The sequence below is a fragment of the Ambystoma mexicanum genome, chromosome 3q (genome assembly GCF_040938575.1).
Source record: "Ambystoma mexicanum isolate Mex_15411 chromosome 3q, UKY_AmexF1_1, whole genome shotgun sequence".
NCBI lineage: Eukaryota > Metazoa > Chordata > Amphibia > Caudata > Ambystomatidae > Ambystoma > Ambystoma mexicanum.
Genome location: NC_090926.1, coordinates 1050054251 through 1050071597, shown reverse-complemented (window position 1 = coordinate 1050071597; position 17347 = coordinate 1050054251). Strand labels below are relative to the sequence as shown.

Here is a 17347-nt window from a genome sequence, read left to right as displayed (position 1 = left end):
TAGAATTTGGTCAACCTAAACCGTGAGAGGATCAAGGGCAGATCTTGACACCAGGGACACCACCTGGAAAATCGAGTCCACTTCCTGATGTAGGTGACTCGTGTCGACGAGGTTTTCGCAGCCCTGATGATATCCCAACCTTCTGATGGTAGCTTAAGATTCATCAGTGTACGCTGCTCAGGAACCATGCCTTGAGAGATAAGCTCCTCGGGTCGTGGTGGAGGACCTTGCGGTTCTGTTGTGTCAACAGATATTGATGTGCCTTGAGGTGGATTGGGGGCCGCTGGGATAGATGCTTCAAAGTCGAGTACCAGACTTGCAGCGCCCAATCCGGCACAATTAGTATCATTGAACAATTCTGTTCCTTCAGCCTGTGCAGTACCCTCGCAATGAGGGGAATGGGGGAAAGGCATAGAGGAACCTTCCTGTCTAAGCCACTGAGAATGCGTCTGCCAGTGATTGATACTCCAGGTCCCTCGAGGCAAATCTTCGGCACTTCTTGTTGTCCTTGCTGGCAAAGAGGTCGATTTGCGGATGGCCCCACAAGGCAGAAATCAGTTGGATTTCCTTTTTGTCCAGCTCCCACTTGTGAGATGACGTGTATTCTCTAATTAGCTGGTCCGCTAGGACATTGTCCACTTCCGGAAGATGGTCTGCTTGATCTGTACCCCGTGGTGCAAGGGCCATGCCCATAGCCTCCCTGCTTGTTTGTGTAATGCATGGAGGTCGTGTTGTCTGTCTGGACCGTAAGTACCTGTCCAGCTACCACTGGCAGGAAGGCCTTCAGCGCCCACCTTATGGCCCTGAGCTCTAACACATTGATGCCCTTGGTTTGGAGGTCCGCAAGGTGATCGCCCCAACCTGATAGCGAAGCGACCGTCCTCAGCAGAAGGGTTGATGTCGGTGCTTGAAACGGCATCCCTTGTTGAAGATTCTGCGAAATATTCCACCATCAAAGAGCCTTGTGTAACATTGATGGAATCTGGACTACATCCTCCCAACATCCGTAAGCTTGTTTCCATTGGTGGTCCAGGGCCTCCTGAACCGGTCTCACACAAAGCTTGCAATTTGGTATGCAGAATATGCACAAGGACATCCTGCCCAGAAGGGATTTGTACGAACGTACCAATGTTGTCTGTTTCTCCAGGAAGCACAAGGTTGAGCGTAGAATTGCTGCTACCCTTTCTGCCGATGGTCCCACCCTGGGAATGCTGGTATCGAACTCAGCGCCCAGGAAAAGAGCTCTCCTGCTGGGAATGGAGCAGGACTTCTTGCTTTTTATGGAGAAACCTAACCCTTTTAGACGGTTGATCATCCTTAAAACTGCTGAGTGAGCCCTTGCGGTGGAACATGCTTTTATCAACCAGTCGTCCAAGAATGGGAAGACTTCTGTTCCTGTCCTTCTGAGCTTTGCAGCTACTGGTGCCAAGCATTTTGTGAAAACTCTCAGTGCTGATTTTAGCCCGAACGGGAGCACTCGGAACTGAAAATGAAGCTCTCCCACCGTGAACCTGAGGAACTGTCTGTGAGCTGGATGGATTGGTATGTGGAAGTAAGCGTCCTCCAAATCTAAAGGTGCCAAGAGGTCGTTCTTGTTTATCCAAAGGAGCACTCCTAGCAAAGCTACCATCTGGAATGTTATGCGTTTGATATATTTGTTGAGCACCCTCAGGTCCAAGATGGGCCTCGATTGACCGTTTTTCTTTCTGATGAGGAAGAAGCGGGAGTAGAAATCCTTTCCCCTCTGGGGGTACGGCACCGGCTCTACCGCTGCTTTCTGGAGCAGTTTTTGAACTTCGGACATGACTTGTTTTAACATGTGCACCATGCGCGAAGATGGAGGCAGGGAAGGAGGTTGGTCTACAAATTCTAAGGTGTGACCCTCTCTGATCACCTGCAACACCCATTTGTCTGATGTAATTGACTGCCAGTTTTGGAAGAAATGGTTTACCCTTTACCCTTCCCCCCACCGGGGTGTGACTTTGAGGGGACTGAATCGGATAGTCAGTTTTGTTTGCCTTGTGGGCGGAGCCACACCTGCCTCTATGGGCGTATCTATTAGAAGATTGATTTTTGTTCTCCTGGTACGTGCTCTCTATTTAGAAGAAGAGTCCCTAAAGGGGCTTAAAGACCGATGGTCCTTATCCTTGTCCTTTAAAGAACTGATGGCTCGGGCCCATGTCTGATTTGATTCCTTCAAGTGGTCATCTATTTTCTTCCCAAAGAGCTCTTGTCCATCAAAGGGCATGTCTAGTATCTGCGCTTGGACTTCAGGCCTGAGATTAGCAGCCTTCATCCAGGCCTGCCTTCTGGGTACTGTGCCATGGGCCATCTGTATGAAGCCTGATTCGGCCACATCAACCGCTGTGTCGATCATATGATCAGAGGTTGCTTCACCATCTGCGATTATCAATCTAGCCTCTTCCTGAAGCTCTGATGGTAACTGCTTAGCCAATTTGGACATGCGTAACCAAAGTCTGCGATCATATCTCGCCGTCATGGCCATCGCATTACCCGCTCTGATGTAAGTGATGCCGAAGCTGATACCTTCCTGCCCATGGCTTCTAGCTTACGCCCGAGACAGAGTCTGGGTTTGTATGACCTCTCAAGCAAAGCGGCGCAGACTGGGTGATTTATATTTCTTCTCTGGTCTGGACACTGGAGCCGGGGTAGATAAGGGCGTAGATAAGATCTTGTTCCGGACTCCCCGATGGTGTCGAGGAAGGGAATGGTAGTAATCGTCCTCCTACGTTTGTCCCTGTGTTCATAAAGCACCGATTTCTTTTCCTCTGATGCAACCTGAATTTTGAAAAATTCTGCAGCCTTGCCTATTATGGTGTGGAAAGAAACCAGATCATCCGGAGGTGAAGCATCTCCTGGGGAATCTCTCCTCCTGCGCTTCTTGACGATGTACTTGTCCCATTCACTGGCTGCGTCAGGCTCCTGTGTAATTTCACCTTCTTCTGGGTCAGAGAATTCTCTAAAAGGATCCTTCTGCCAATCTGAGACTGAAATGGAGGACGGCACCATTGTGGATCCCTATCCAGAGAACCGGAGACGTGTCTCTCCGACAGGGTTCCGGTTCTAAAGGATCAGACGACATGCTCTTCTCCCTTTGACGCCTGTAGAACTCATCCATGATCCTCTGTACGGACAACATCAGTATCGGGCCATGAGGATAGTCGGCCTCTTCCGTAAAAGGCTGCCAACGGGGACCGTGCTGCTTAGGGGAAGGACAAGGTTGTTCTTCCACCACTTCTGCATCTGAAAATTCCTCCTGGAGAATTACATCAGGAAGCTCTGCCATGTCCCACAAAGGAGATACTTGCGCTACCATTGGTTCTGCAGCTTCAGCAGCCTCAAGGACACTGTCCTCTATGACAGTGTCACCCTGGCATGAATGGAAGGCGCCTCAGGTTCCAATTCCTCCTTGTTCGATTGGTACTTTCGTCCACGAGCATCCTGCAGATGGTAGTTCCGTCGACGAACGCGGCTTAGATGGATTCTCCCCCGTCGACGAGTGTTCCATCGATGGGTGGCACGTCGATTGGTGCTTAGTCGACGAATGTGTTTTGGATGGTCGCTCCCCTGACGACGAGTGCTCCATGAATGAGCGTTTCATGGAGTGCTTCGTGGACGAATGGTGTGTTTCCTTCGTCGACGACTGTTTCGTGGACGATAAATCCGAGGACGAGCATCTTGCAATAGACAATGTCTTATGTGTAATCGTCATCGATGAGTGTCTCGTCGACGGTGCGGCCGATGACGGGCCTTTATCTTTCAAATCACTCGTGGATGGTTTCCCCGTCGACGAATGCCCCCCCCCGGCTTTTTGCAAACTCCTCCTTACCTTTGGAGGTAGATTTTGCTGATGAATGTGACTTTTTCTGGCTCGAGGAGTCCAGTGGATGTAGAAAGGGTATTAAATCCAGCTTTCTCTTACTCTTGGCAATGGGAGAGGAACTCCTTTCCACTGAAGAGGACCTTCTCTTCGAAGTTTGCCTCTCAGATGGAATGCTGGAGTAGACAGGAGCTGTTCTGACAGACTCTTCATCTGAAGATTGATCCTTGGCTTTCAGATGTAAAAGAAGTCTTCTGTGCCTGTCCTGAAGAGTATTGTTGGAAAAGGTCTTGCAAATATCGCATTTCTAAATGTCAATTGGATACAAGCAGTAAATGCAATGTTCATGAGGGTCTTTCATGTAGACTAACTTCTTGTACCTCGTGCAGTCCCTGAGATGCAGCAATTTTGAAGAGAAGGTTTACACAACGATTTTGGGTCAAAAACAAGAGAGATTTGTCTCAATAACCACCTGAGACCAAAGCCGATAAACAAATATATTACACACAAAAAGTAGGAAAAGAATTGAAGAGCTCAGAGAGCTTGAGGATTCCCTATGTCTGTTAGACTGCAGTGAAAAATCTGAAGTTGGCTGCCGGGGGCTGAGCTTGAGCCCTGCTACCTCATTGGTTGGGGCTATAAAGGACCAAAAGGAGGTGGAGGTACTATACAATAGAATGGCTCATAGGCCATAATGGGCTATGTGCATGCCTGGCTATGTAGCAATGTGTGTATATTGGAAAGTTTAAAAAAATTAATTTTATCACCTACGGTTCGCAGTTTGACGACGAGGAATATTCAAGCATCTGAATCTATGAAAGATCCAATGCTGGAGAATCGCAACTGCTGCACTCTGGGGCAGGATAAAAATATTTCCAGTACATGCCGTCTAGAGTGGCCCAGTAAGGATGATGTTCCGGATATTGGGCCTGTGCTCCATACGCTAAAACTGGGGCAACTTTCTGCTTATAGAAGTATACGGCTGGAGTGAAAGAACATTTGCCAAATCGCTTCTGAATAAGATTGCTCTGTGACGCCAGCATGCGTGTTTTTGCAAATGAAGCGGCTGATGAATTTGATGAAAAGGAAGAGTTCACGCTATTCACAGTATCCGGTATCAAGATCAATGAATTAGAAAAGTTGGAGCTAGGCTTTAACATACTAGCTTCCCATTGTGTGTCTTCCGCTATGTGTCTATGCAAGTTCAGGCTAGCGTTCTCTCTATTTTTAAGACCCTGCGAAATCGACACAGACTTCTTTGCCATTATAGTTAAATTGGGTAATATTGTTTCTCCATTTCTGTTTACATTTGCTATTGTTTGTACTACTTGTGAATAAAGTAAGGGCCATTGTGCATGCTCTTCACCTTCACTTATTATGTTCCTCTCTTTTGAGTCCTTGACCAGTAACAGATTCCGTGTTGAGAAGATCTCATATTTAGCATCCACCGTTACTGTTGTGAGGCACGCTAGGACTTCTAAGTCTGTGGGGTGTGAATTATGCCCTACTTCTCTTATATTGGCTAAACTATAGATATCAGCTTCAAGCAGCTGATTTATTTTCCTCAACTCACCGTGCAATGCTGCTTCTGCACCACTAGGTGCTGTTTCAACAACCTCTGTTGATTGACTATATTTCCTACTGTCGTTACTTTTGGGAGTTGATCATTTATTTACTGCTCCCACCGGCCTTACAGGCGCATTTCGGCCTTGTTCTTTGCCACAGTTACCCGAGGAGACAAAGGTTGCCACTGCTCTCACTGGCATTGCGCAAGTCAATGTATAAGCAGACATTACGCCTCTTATATTGTTTATAAGGAGAGGACTAGACTATCCGGTATTCAATCTTTTGTTTTCCCTTATATTAGAATACACAGAGATACACAGGATGCAGTGTCTATGCAATATAGTTGGGTGAACTCTGAGCCCTGTGCACCACGCAACAGTCTAACAGCACTCAAGGAGCACTCGACATGTGCATACTTGCAGGTGTGCGCACATGCCTGATTTTATACACATCAGTACAAGTGGGTGTGGTTAAATCAAGCTGCAAATAAAGAAATTAAAGTAATTATTAACAGTCCCAGATCTTATCACAGATTAAAGTCCACTGTGTATTAGACGCTGTTGGCTTAGTTCATGGATTGCATATCAGTTCACAAGTACAAAAGCAGACGGGAATCCAGGTGAGAATCCAAAGTCACAGGAACGTCTTCTCCCACCATAAGAGCACTCACGGAGCACTCGACGTGTGCGCGCACGCGGGTGCAAGCATGTGCCTGACTGATACACGTCAGTACAAGTGGGTGTGGTTAAATTACACACTTCACAAGTACAAAAGAAGATGGGAATCCAGGTGGGAATCCAAAGTCACAGGAAAGTCTTCTAGTGTAACCGCACTCACAGAGCACTAGACGTAACAAGACTTCCTTTATCTCTGACTTCCTTCTTTCCCATTCTCCCTCTCTTGACCTCACTATCCTTACAGAAGAACAAGTTACTTACCAACTGGTAACGCTCTTTCGATTGGATGTTCCTCCAACGTATTTCTCATCTTAGATTTATTCCATCCAGCTTTAGCTGCTTGGGAAATTCTTTCGGCAGAGCGTGCCATGCATCAATGTCGTTGAGTCGATGGTTCCTCGAAGGCCTCCGTCGAGGCTGACGTCATCGGTTATATAAGTAGCACATGCGGCGCCCGTTAGCTCAGTTCTGTTTTTCCCCTCACTTTTGTTGTACTGTGTAGATTGTGCCGGTAGTCAGGTATCAGCCTTGCGAGAGTTGAAGTGGCAATAACCCGGAAAAATCTACAGAGGGGTAGGCCGGTAGGGCGATGAGGAATACTCTGGAGGAACATCGAATCAAAAGAACATTACCAGTTGGTAAGTAACTTGTTCTTCGAGTGGATTGTGTCCTCCAATGTATTCCGCATCTTAGATAGACTCCCAAAGCAGTATTGACAATTTCTTTGGAGGAGGGGTTAGATTTTTTGATACCCTTAAATGGCTGAATATAGTACTACTTTACCAAAATTCAGCTGACTGGGAAGCATCCAGACTACAGAATTTTGAAAAAGTATGCAGCGAAGACCAAGTTGCTACTTCACAAATGGATCTTATGGGAACACCTCTTTGAAGGGCTGTCGAAGAGGCAATGCCTCTGGTGGGATGAGCCCCTAAGCCTTCTGGTGGGTCTTTCTCTGCTAATCTGTAGGATTCAGAAATGAAAAGCACTATCCAAAGTGATATGGTTTATTTTCACCTCGATTGACCCAATTTCCTTCCGGTGTAGCCAATGAACAGTTGATTATCCACTTTAAGCTTGGAAAGACTAGAGATGTAAAAGCTTAGAGCGCTTCTCGGGTCCAACCTGTGCAAACTTTCCTCCTCCTTACTAGGATGAGGTGGAGGGTAGAATGTGGGTAGACAATTTTCTGCTTTAAATGAAAATCAGACATAACTTTGTGTAAAAATTAGGGTTTAACCCTTAATACAACTCTGTCCCTATGGAACACAGTATAGGGTAGCCCAGAAGACAGTGCCTGCAATTTGCTCACTCTTCTTGCAGATGTTAAAGCAACTAGGAAAGCAGTTTTTCTATGTGAGTAATCTTAATGGACAAGTGTGCAAGGGCTCAAAAGGGGAATACATTAAGAATTTTACAACCAGATTAAGATCCCGAATTGGTACTTGGAATGGGTGTGGAGGAAACACATTAGTGAGTCCTTTTAAGAATTGTGCAAGGGAAAAGAGGAAGGACAGTACTTCCGGAATAGAACACAGAAAAGGATCAACATTCTTTTCTCTGCACCAGTTGCAAAACTTTTTCCAACGGCAACGTTATAGAGACTTTGTTGCTGGCCTTCTTGCCAAAAGCAACACCTCCATTACGTCATCTGGAAGGTCCCAATCCTTGTATCTCAGCCTTTCAGATAGCAAGCCTGAAGGTTGAGAATTTTGACCTCTGGATGGAGAACCTGACCCTCCATTTGTGAGAGAAGGTCCGCTCTCTGAGGAAGACGTACCGAGGGACAGATGGACATGTCTAGAAGGTCCGCACGTTCTCCTGGCCCAATCCGGGGCTATTAGGATCATGCGATTTCCGAACCGTCTCAGTCTCCTGATGACCTGAGGAATGACGGGAATTGGAGGGAACGCATATAATAGTGGAAAATTCCACTCCACCACAAACTCGTCCACTGGTGCTCCTCTCGGGGGAAATTCCCTTGAGCAATACCTTTCGCACTTCCGGTTGATTGCGGTCGCTGTCATGATGCCTACTCCTGGGGAGCCAGTTCAGGCCCAGCGTCCCCGAAAGCAGACATCATGTCCCCAGGGAGGGACCCAGCAACCCCTTATAGGGGCTCTTTGGACATTGTCCTGGCGCCTTCGGCGCCAGGCTCATTGAAGGCATCAGTCCTGGCACCATAGGCGCCAGGCTCATTATGGGAGTGCTTGGATGGACTTACCTGATGCAGACCATGCTGCCGGATCCGGACCTCCTTGTGGTCTGAAAGGGACTATTTTACCTATGGGACTATTTTACCACTCGGGCGTGGCTGAGGAAGAATACTTACCTGGAACTACTTTGGGGGCTATTTAAACCACGCCCAGACAGCAGCTCACGCTTCGCGTTGTTCTGCATCTAGCAGCCAGACTCTCACCGTGTCTGCTCCTGCATCCTGGCTCCAGCCTCGCCTCCCTGCAACCTGGAACACCTGAAAAGGAAGGAAAGGAGAGAAAGGTGAATAATTGAACTTTACCTACCTCCATCCGGAGTCCGGAACCATCACTCCGACGATCCTGAGAAAAGACATTATTTTTTAGAAGCGCATCGCATCGCTCGCTGCAGCACCGTGTTCCACTCACCTTCACGAGGCGCCCTCGGGCTCTTCAGCGACCATTGGCACCATCTGTCGCCTTTCAGCGCCTAAGGAGAAAAAGAGACAAAACAGAGGTGAGCGAAGGAACAGATTGAGGAAGGCCTGATTCTTCCACCTTAAGACTTACCTGATTATTGTTGGGACTATCTTTCCACACCTCGGGTCGGCGCCGCTTCTTTGGCACTGCCGTACCCCGGCCCCTAAGGGGAGAAAGAGACAAAACAAAGGTGAGCGAAGGAACAGATTGAGGAAGGCCTGATTCTTCCACCTTAAGACTTACCTGATTATTGTTGGGACAATCTTTCCTCACCTCGGGTCAGCGCCGCTTCTTTGGCACTTCTGTACCCCGGCCCCTAAGGGGAAAAAGACACACGCATTAGTAGGTGAAAGCAAGACCACTAAGGGAGCCATCCATCAAAAAAACTCACCAGAGTTTACCTTCGGCGAACCCATTCCTCTACGCGGATTCTTCATCCTGCATCTGAAATAGAGAAAAGGACAACGGACAATTAAGGCTTGAACTTTTGCAACTGAATACTTACGGCCTCATACCGGAAAAGTCAAGCGGAGTTGAATACTCACCAAACCCGAGATCCAGTGAAGTAACTGGAAATCAACGCGCCCCTGCATCGGAAGCAGGATAGAGAGCTCGTCCTTTCAGACTCTAAGGTGAGACTCTACGGGGAATCGCGGAGGGGGTTCGAGGAGTGTGAGAGGGGGAAGGGGGGGAATCCGACACATTGACCAGCAGACAGTTAATCCCCTTTTCCATCTACAGAAGGATTCTTCTACGGGCCAGACAGGCGAGGTTTGGGGGTCCGGTCCAGTCCATCTTCCGAGTCCTGCGCATCACCCTAGAAGAGGTCACAGCAGTCCAGAACAGGTTGGCGCCTCCGTGGGAATCAAGTGAGTGTTACAGTCGCAAACAGGTCTACTTGAGGGGTTCCCCAAAGGGCGAAGTCTCTTGAATGACTTCCTGAGCCAGTTCCCATTTGTGGGACACAGTGCTCTGCCTGCTCACAGCATCTGCCGTCATATTCTCCTCCCCGGCTAGATGAACTGCCGTTAAGGATATTCCTTCTTGAATTGCCCAATACCAGAGCTGCCTTGCCTCTCTGCACAGAGGTAGTGACCCTACACCTCCACTTTTGTTTAGATAATGCATGGCCACTGTGTTGTCCATCATTATCAAGACATTTTTTCCTCTGACAGATGGTAGAAAAGCCTTCAGCGCTAGTCTGATTGCTCTCAGCTGAAAAAGGTTGATGTGTGGATGATAGGCCTCCTGGCTGGATGTTGCACCCTACAAAGTCTGGTGCGGAAGGAAAGACCTCAGTGGAGACTGTACGTCAGCAACATGGAGGCTGGGCTGCCTGAAGGATTGTGTTCCTCTGGGGGGAGGTCACCTCAGTGACTAAACGATCACTCTGTTTCAGCCAAATTAGCAGCCTTTAGTATTAAACTCATTGGGCCCTTATCATCAGTGTTTAAGTCTGAACCTAATAGGTCTTTTTGTACGCGACCACACAGATTGTTGGTGGATAGTTTGTTTAGGGAAGATAATCTGCTCCTTTTGAAAATATGTAATATTCTGTCCCTATATGCCAAAGTACCTAACATCTGAGCTATCTCCACAAAGAACATAGATAGAGTAGAGTTTATTGATCCTGTTCGGATGAATTTAGTGACTTTGGACATTGGCTCTAAAATTGAGTTTGCCACCATCCTAAGGGAATCCCTTCCCCTCAGACAACTAGATTTTGACATCACTGCATTCAAGCCCTCGAATTTTGCTCATGCTGATAATGTGGATGATTTGCAAGGGATGACTCTTGGTAAAGATATTGTGATATCTGTTAGGAAGCTGGGGCATGTGAAGTAAGAAAGTTCAACTAGCAGAAGAAACTGCAACCTTTAAAAAGGACGGGCAGAACTGGTCAAGGCTGACAGGGGCCTTACACAGTGAAAGGGGAGCCCTCTCTGGGCAAGGGAGACTTTAGTAAGGGGGTAGCCGTTGAGTTAGTGTCCTGAAATTGAAGAAGGCAGCCCCCCCTCTTACGAATCCTGAGTTAGGGCTTATTTTGAAGAGGCACAATGCTATTTGTATACAAGAATCATGGTTATTGAGAAAACCAATGCTGGATGGGTACTCTACTTGCTTCCAGTCAACCCTTAAAAGTAGTGAAGTATGGCCGGTAGGAGGCCTCCTGACCCTGATCAAACTGGGTATTGGAGTGTGACATCCATTAAGGGGCCTTAGCGGTGGAACTGGTCTTGTGCAGGCAAGTGTTGAATAAAAATGGTCTCCTTGTTAATATATATTTGCACATGGGTATTACTATATTGGGTAGATTTTTGAACAACCTTACAAATCATATTATGAGCTGGCAGAGCTTTAATGTAAATGGCCCAGTTTTAGTAGCTGGCGACTTAAGTTCTACCTGTTCACAAGAACATGATTGTGATAGCAATCTGACATACTTGCTTCCATTTGATTCATACCCAAATAACATTTCCCATGGGGCTAAACTGTCTTCATGACTCTTTATTTTGGATCTCTATAAGCTGAACTGATCTATTCCGGGTTATTCTCCAGGATGCCTGACCTGGCAGTGAGGGAATAGCCAGTCTGTGCTGGATTACATCTTTGTAGATCAGTATTTATTTAGTAGATGTAAGAAGTTTCAGGTTGTGCAAACAGTGTCAAGTGACCATAATATGCTGCAGTGAATTTTGATCTCCATATTCACAGCGGTCTGGAGAACGGTTCTGTTAACTTGCAAATCGGTCAAACAGTCTCATGTGAAAATGTCTTTGATTCTGGGTGATACGAGCTATGAATGGAAACTAAATACTTTCAATTTAGATAATTATGAAGGTTCTATTTGTCAAGACCTGAGTTATATGTTTGGGAGAGCGAGATCACTGGCTACAGAGGTGGAAACGCTATGTAAATATACCCACATTTTTTATCTGATGCTAGCAGGTAGGAAAATAGATGAGAGCAGCCATTAGGAATGTAAAGAAATCATTCTTGGGTGTAGAGGGCAGAGACAACAGATGAACAAGTTAATTACCCAACTGGTACCATTCTTTCGATGGGATGTTCCTCCGACGTATTCCTTATCTTTGATGTTATCCACTCCACCTTGCTGACCTCGGAAAATGTTTTCAGTACAGGGCGCTGCGCCCCGAGGTCCATCGAGTCAGTTTCCCTCGACAGCTTCTGTATTGGCACCAACGTCATCGTGAGTATAAATAGACTTGCGCAGCGTCCGTTGCTCAGTTCTGTTTTGAAGTTCAGATATGCTTTGCATTAATTGGTTAGTGACCTTGAAGGAGCGTAAGCTGCAACTTCAAGGGAAGTTTTACTGTGGAGATGGATGGGAGGGGTGATAAGGAATACGTCAGAGGAACATCCCATCGAAAGAACGTTACCAGTTCGGTAAGTAACTTGTTCTTCGAAGGGATTGTGTCCTCCGATGTATTCCTTATCTTTGATAGACTCCCATAGCGGCAGTATAAAGAGGAGGTGGGAGTAAAGGTGAAATATTTCCCTTTAAAGGTGTACGGAATGCAACACAGCTTTCCCAAATCTTGTCTCCTGGCTAGAGGAGGAATCTAGGCTGTAAAATTTGGTAAAAGTATGTGCGCACGACCATGTGGCAGCCGCACATATGACTTTAATTGGGACCCCTCTTTGGAGAGCCGAAGAGGCTGCAATACCCCTGGTTGAATGAGCCCTAAAATGTTGAGGGGGTTCTTTTTCTGCCAATTTGTAGCATTCTAAAATGGTTAAAATGATCCATCTTGAAATGGTCTGTTTTGAGATTGGCAATCCTAATTTGTGCCCTGCATATCTACAAACAATTGGTCTGCTTGCCTTATCCTAGCAAGTCTGCTAATGTAAAAACTCAAGGCATGCCTTGGATCCAGCCTGTGTAATCTCTCTTCCTCTTTCCCTGGATGGGGAGGAGAATAGAACGGAGGTAAGGTTATTTTCTGGGTAATGTGGAATTCAGAGAACACCTTTGGGAGAAAATTAGGCTTCACTTGTAAGACAACCTTATCTTTATTAAAGATTGTATGAGGAGGTTTGCAAGATAGAGCTTGTAATTCGCTCACTCTTCTGGCGGATGTTAGAGCCACTAGAAGAACAAGTTACTTCTTACCTTGTAACGTTCTTTCGACGGGATGTTCCTCCGACGTATTCCTCATCTTAGATATATCCTTCCAGCTCTGCTGGCCTCGGAAACATTTTTTCTCCAGAGGGGGCTGCGCGTCGACGTCCCTCGAGTCGATGACCCTCGACAGCCGCCGTATCGACGCTCGACGTCATCCTGCCTATAAAGGGCGCACGCAGCGTCCGTTGCTCAGTTCCGTTTTGTAGCCCACAGTATTACTGTCTGGACTAGACTAATCACCCTGAAGGAGCGTAAGCTGCAACAACAAGGGAAGTAAAACTGCGGGGATGGATGGGAGGGTCGATGAGGAATACGTCGGAGGAACATCCCGTCGAAAGAACGTTACAAGGTAAGAAGTAACTTGTTCTTCGAAGGGATTGTGTCCTCCGACGTATTCCTCATCTTAGATAGGCTCCCATAGCAGTATTCTATATTCGGAGGAGGGAGTACTGACTTCACGCTGTCTTCTATTGGTGAATAGAATGCAGTACAGCCCTTCCAAACCTAGTCTCTTGACTAGAGGAGGAATCCAGATTGTAAAAACGTGTAAAGGTATGGACAGACGACCATGTAGCGGCCGCACATATGTCTTTAATCGGCACGCCTCTTTTGAGGGCCGATGAAGCTGCAATACCTCTGGTCGAATGAGCCCTAAGGTTTTGAGGGGGCTCTTTCCCTGCCAGTTTATAACATTCCAGAATGGCTAGAATGATCCATCTGGAAATGGTCTGCTTAGTTATTGGTAACCCCAGCTTGTGACCTGCGTAGCCTACAAACAGCTGGTCTGCCTGTCTTATCCTGGCTAGTCTACTAATGTAATGTAATGTAATGTAGTCTGTGTAACCTCTCTTCCTCTTTCCCCGGGTGAGGAGGAGGATAGAAAGATGGTAGGGTAATCTTCTGAGAGATATGGAATTCAGAGACTACTTTTGGGAGGAAATTAGGCTTCACTTGTAGGACAACTTTGTCTTTGTGAAAGATTGTATGAGGGGGTTTACAAGAAAGAGCTTGTAATTCGCTCACCCTTCTAGCAGATGTAAGTGCTATTAATAAAACAGTCTTAAGGGTAAGGAATCTTAACAAACAAGAATGGAGAGGTTCGAAAGGTGTCCCCATCAGGAAAGTTAATACTAAGTTTAAATCCCATAGGGGAACTTGGAATGGTCTTGGGGGATAAACATTGGTTAACCCCTTTAGAAACTGTATTACCAAGGGTAATTTGAAATAGGATGGTTCCTCCGCAGTACGCTTAAAGATAGATAGCGCTGCGAGATAGCCCTTAATGGTGCCAACTTGAAGGCCTGAATTTGCCAAATATAGTAGGAAGGACAAAACCATTGGTGTACCACATGAAAATGGGTCGATATTCTGTTCTCTACACCAGCTGCAAAATCTGTTCCAACGGCAGCGGTATAAAGACTTTGTTGCTGGCCTCCTTGCCGAAAGCAACACCTCCATAACATCATCAGGGAGGTCCCAATCCTTGTACCTCAGCCGTTCAGAAGCCAAGCGTGAAGGTTGAGGGTTTTGATGTCTGGATGGAGAACCTGACCTCCCTTCTGTGAGAGTAGGTTCTCTCTGAGAGGAAGTCGAAATGGAGGGCAGATGGACAAGTCTAGAAGGTCCGGGTACCACGTTCTCCTGGCCCAATCCGGGGCAATTAGGATCATGGTTCGCCGGAATCTTCTCAACCTCCTGATCATTTGAGGAATGACAGGGACCGGTGGGAACGCGTACAGAAGCGGAAACTCCCAGTCCACTATGAACGCGTCTCCCAGAGCTCCTCTCGGAGGAAATTCCCTTGAGCAGAACAGGTCGCATTTCCTGTTTAGGCTGGTGGCGAACAGATCTACCTGAGGGGTTCCCCAAAGGGCGAAGATCTCTTGAAGGACTTCCTGAGCTAGCTCCCACTCGTGGGAGACTGTGTTCTGCCTGCTCAGAGCGTCCGCTGTCAAGTTCTTCTCTCCGGCTAGGTGAACTGCCGATAGAGAGATTCCTTCTTGGATTGCCCAAAACCAGAGCTGCATCGCCTCTCTGCACAGGGGTAGTGATCCTACGCCTCCTCTTTTGTTGAGGTAATGCATGGCCACCGTGTTGTCCGTCATTATCAGGACGTTCTTCCCTTGTACCACTGGCAGGAAAGCCTTCAACGCAAGTTTGATGGCTCTCAGCTCTAACAGGTTGATGTGTAGTCTGGACTCCGATGGAGACCAACGACCGCTGATGGTCAAGTCGTTGGCGTGGGCTCCCCACCCCGTGAGTGAGGCATCCGTGACTACTGTTATCTCCGGCCAGGGTTGCCAAAACTGTTCTCCTTTCAGAATGTTCTCCTGACAGGCCCACCACTGAAGGTCTCGAGCCACCCTGCCGGGAACCTGAAGAAGATCTGTCATTCTCCCTGAGAATTGTGACCACTGAGTCCTCAGTGCCCACTGGAGGGATCTCATTCTCAGGCGAGCCTCTGGCACAAGGAAAATGCAGGATGCCATGAGGCCTAGCAACCTCAAAAAGTCGAAAGCTGGGAGACGTTGGGCAAGTTGGAACTTGGTAACCATCTGTAGAATATCTTGAGCCCTCACCTCTGGTGGCGAGGCTTTTCCCAGGGAAGTATCCAGGATCGCTCCTATGAACTGGAGTCTCTGCGATGGTATCATTTGAGACTTCTTTAAATTGAGGGAGAAGCCCAGCTTGTGAAGGGAGTAGCATACGTGATTTAGCTGGATCTGAGCTTGCTCCGGAGAAACAGCCCTGATCAGCCAATCGTCCAGGTAGGGGTAGACGTCAATCCCTTCCCTCCTTAGACTTGCCGCCACTACCGACATTAACTTGGTGAAGACCCTCGGGGCGGAGGTCAGCCCAAAAGGCAGTACTCGAAATTGATAGTGAGAGTTGCCAATTGCGAACCTCAGGTATTTCCTGTGTTTGAGATGGATAGGCACATGGAAATAAGCATCCTGAAGGTCCAGAGATACCAACCAGTCCTGAAACTGAAGGGCCTGGAGGATCTGAGAAAGAGTGACCATCTTGAATTTGTCTTTCCTGAGGAATTTGTTCAATTCTCGCAAGTCCAAGATGGGTCTCAGTCCTCCGTCTTTCTTTGGAATGAGAAAGTAAGGGGAGTACCAGCCCTTGTTCCTCTCCGCTACAGGTACCGGTTCTATGGCACCTTTCTCTAGCAGGTCTATAATTTCCTGCAAGAGGAGCGGATCTGGAGCTTTCTGAGAGCTGATCCCCGGTGGATGACTCTGAGGTATACGTAGGAAAGGTAGGCAGTAACCTTGGGCAACTGTTTCCAATGCCAAAGCATCTGACGTGATAGCCTGCCATTCCGCCAGATGTTGAGTCAACCTGCCTCCTACAGGTGTCCTGTGAGGGAAGTCCTCAGAATGGTTTTGGGGCGGCTGATGCAGATGCCGATGGTAAAGAGGCACCTGCTGTTGCTGCGGCTTTAGAATATCTACCCCGTCCACCTCGGGTAGTTCTTCTTTGACCCCTTTGAGCCGGTCGTCCTCTACCTCTTCCGAATGAGGAGTAGAAGCGAAAGGACTTGCCCCTCGCAGAGGTTCCTGTGGGACGAAAAGGAGTCTGACGGATTGCAGCTCCTAGGCATTTTGCTGCTGCTTTTGAAGTTTGCAGTCTCTCTAAACTGTCATCCGCCTTTTTCCCGAACAAAGAAGAGCAATCAAATGGCATGTTCAAGAGCCTGGCTTGCACATCTGGGGCAAAACCCGACTTTCTCAACCAAGCGAACCGCCTGGTTGATGTACTTGCCGCCATTGCTCTGCTGATACTGTCAGCCGAATCAATGCCCGTCTGGAGGGATTCGCACATAGCGTCTTTACCGTCCTGTATAATATTCAGGAACGCATCCCTTTCTTCTCCCTCCGGGATGCAGTCAGCCGCTGTAGAAGCACACTCCCAAAGTGTATGGCTGAACCTAGCAAGGGTGCAAGTAGCATTAACAGACTTTAACGCCATGCTACATGCTGAAAAGACTTTCTTAGCCATAGCATCATATTTTTTATCGTCCCTGTCCTGTGGGACAGTAGGATAAGCCGTCTTGACATCGGTAGAGGATGCTGCTTGTACCACCAGACTTTCTGGGGATGGATGTTTAGACAAGAACTCTGGGTCTGTGGAAGATACCCTGTACTTTGCAGACAGTTTTTTATTTACTGCTGGTATTACATCTGGGGTTTCCCAGTTTGTCATGATCTTTCTCTGAAGAGCTTTATGAAAGGGCACCACTGGATCCTCTTGTGGGCCTTTGTCAAGAATATCCGTGAGGTCATCTTGCTGGAAAGATTGTGAAGGTGTAGACCACCCCATGAACTCTGTAATTCTGGCCATTAAGGCTCTGTAGGGGGTTTCAGCATGCTCCCCCGGGTCTGGTTTAGCAAAATCCACCTCAGGGGAAGTGTCTAAACCACTTGTCTCATGT

At 47.4% G+C, this 17347-nt stretch overlaps 1 protein-coding gene across 1 annotated transcript in view; it reads right to left on the bottom strand.

The window, feature by feature from the left end:
- Positions 1-17347, bottom strand: part of DNAH17 (dynein axonemal heavy chain 17) — an 8024690-nt gene that overhangs the window by 1411510 nt on the left and 6595833 nt on the right. The window lies entirely within an intron of this gene.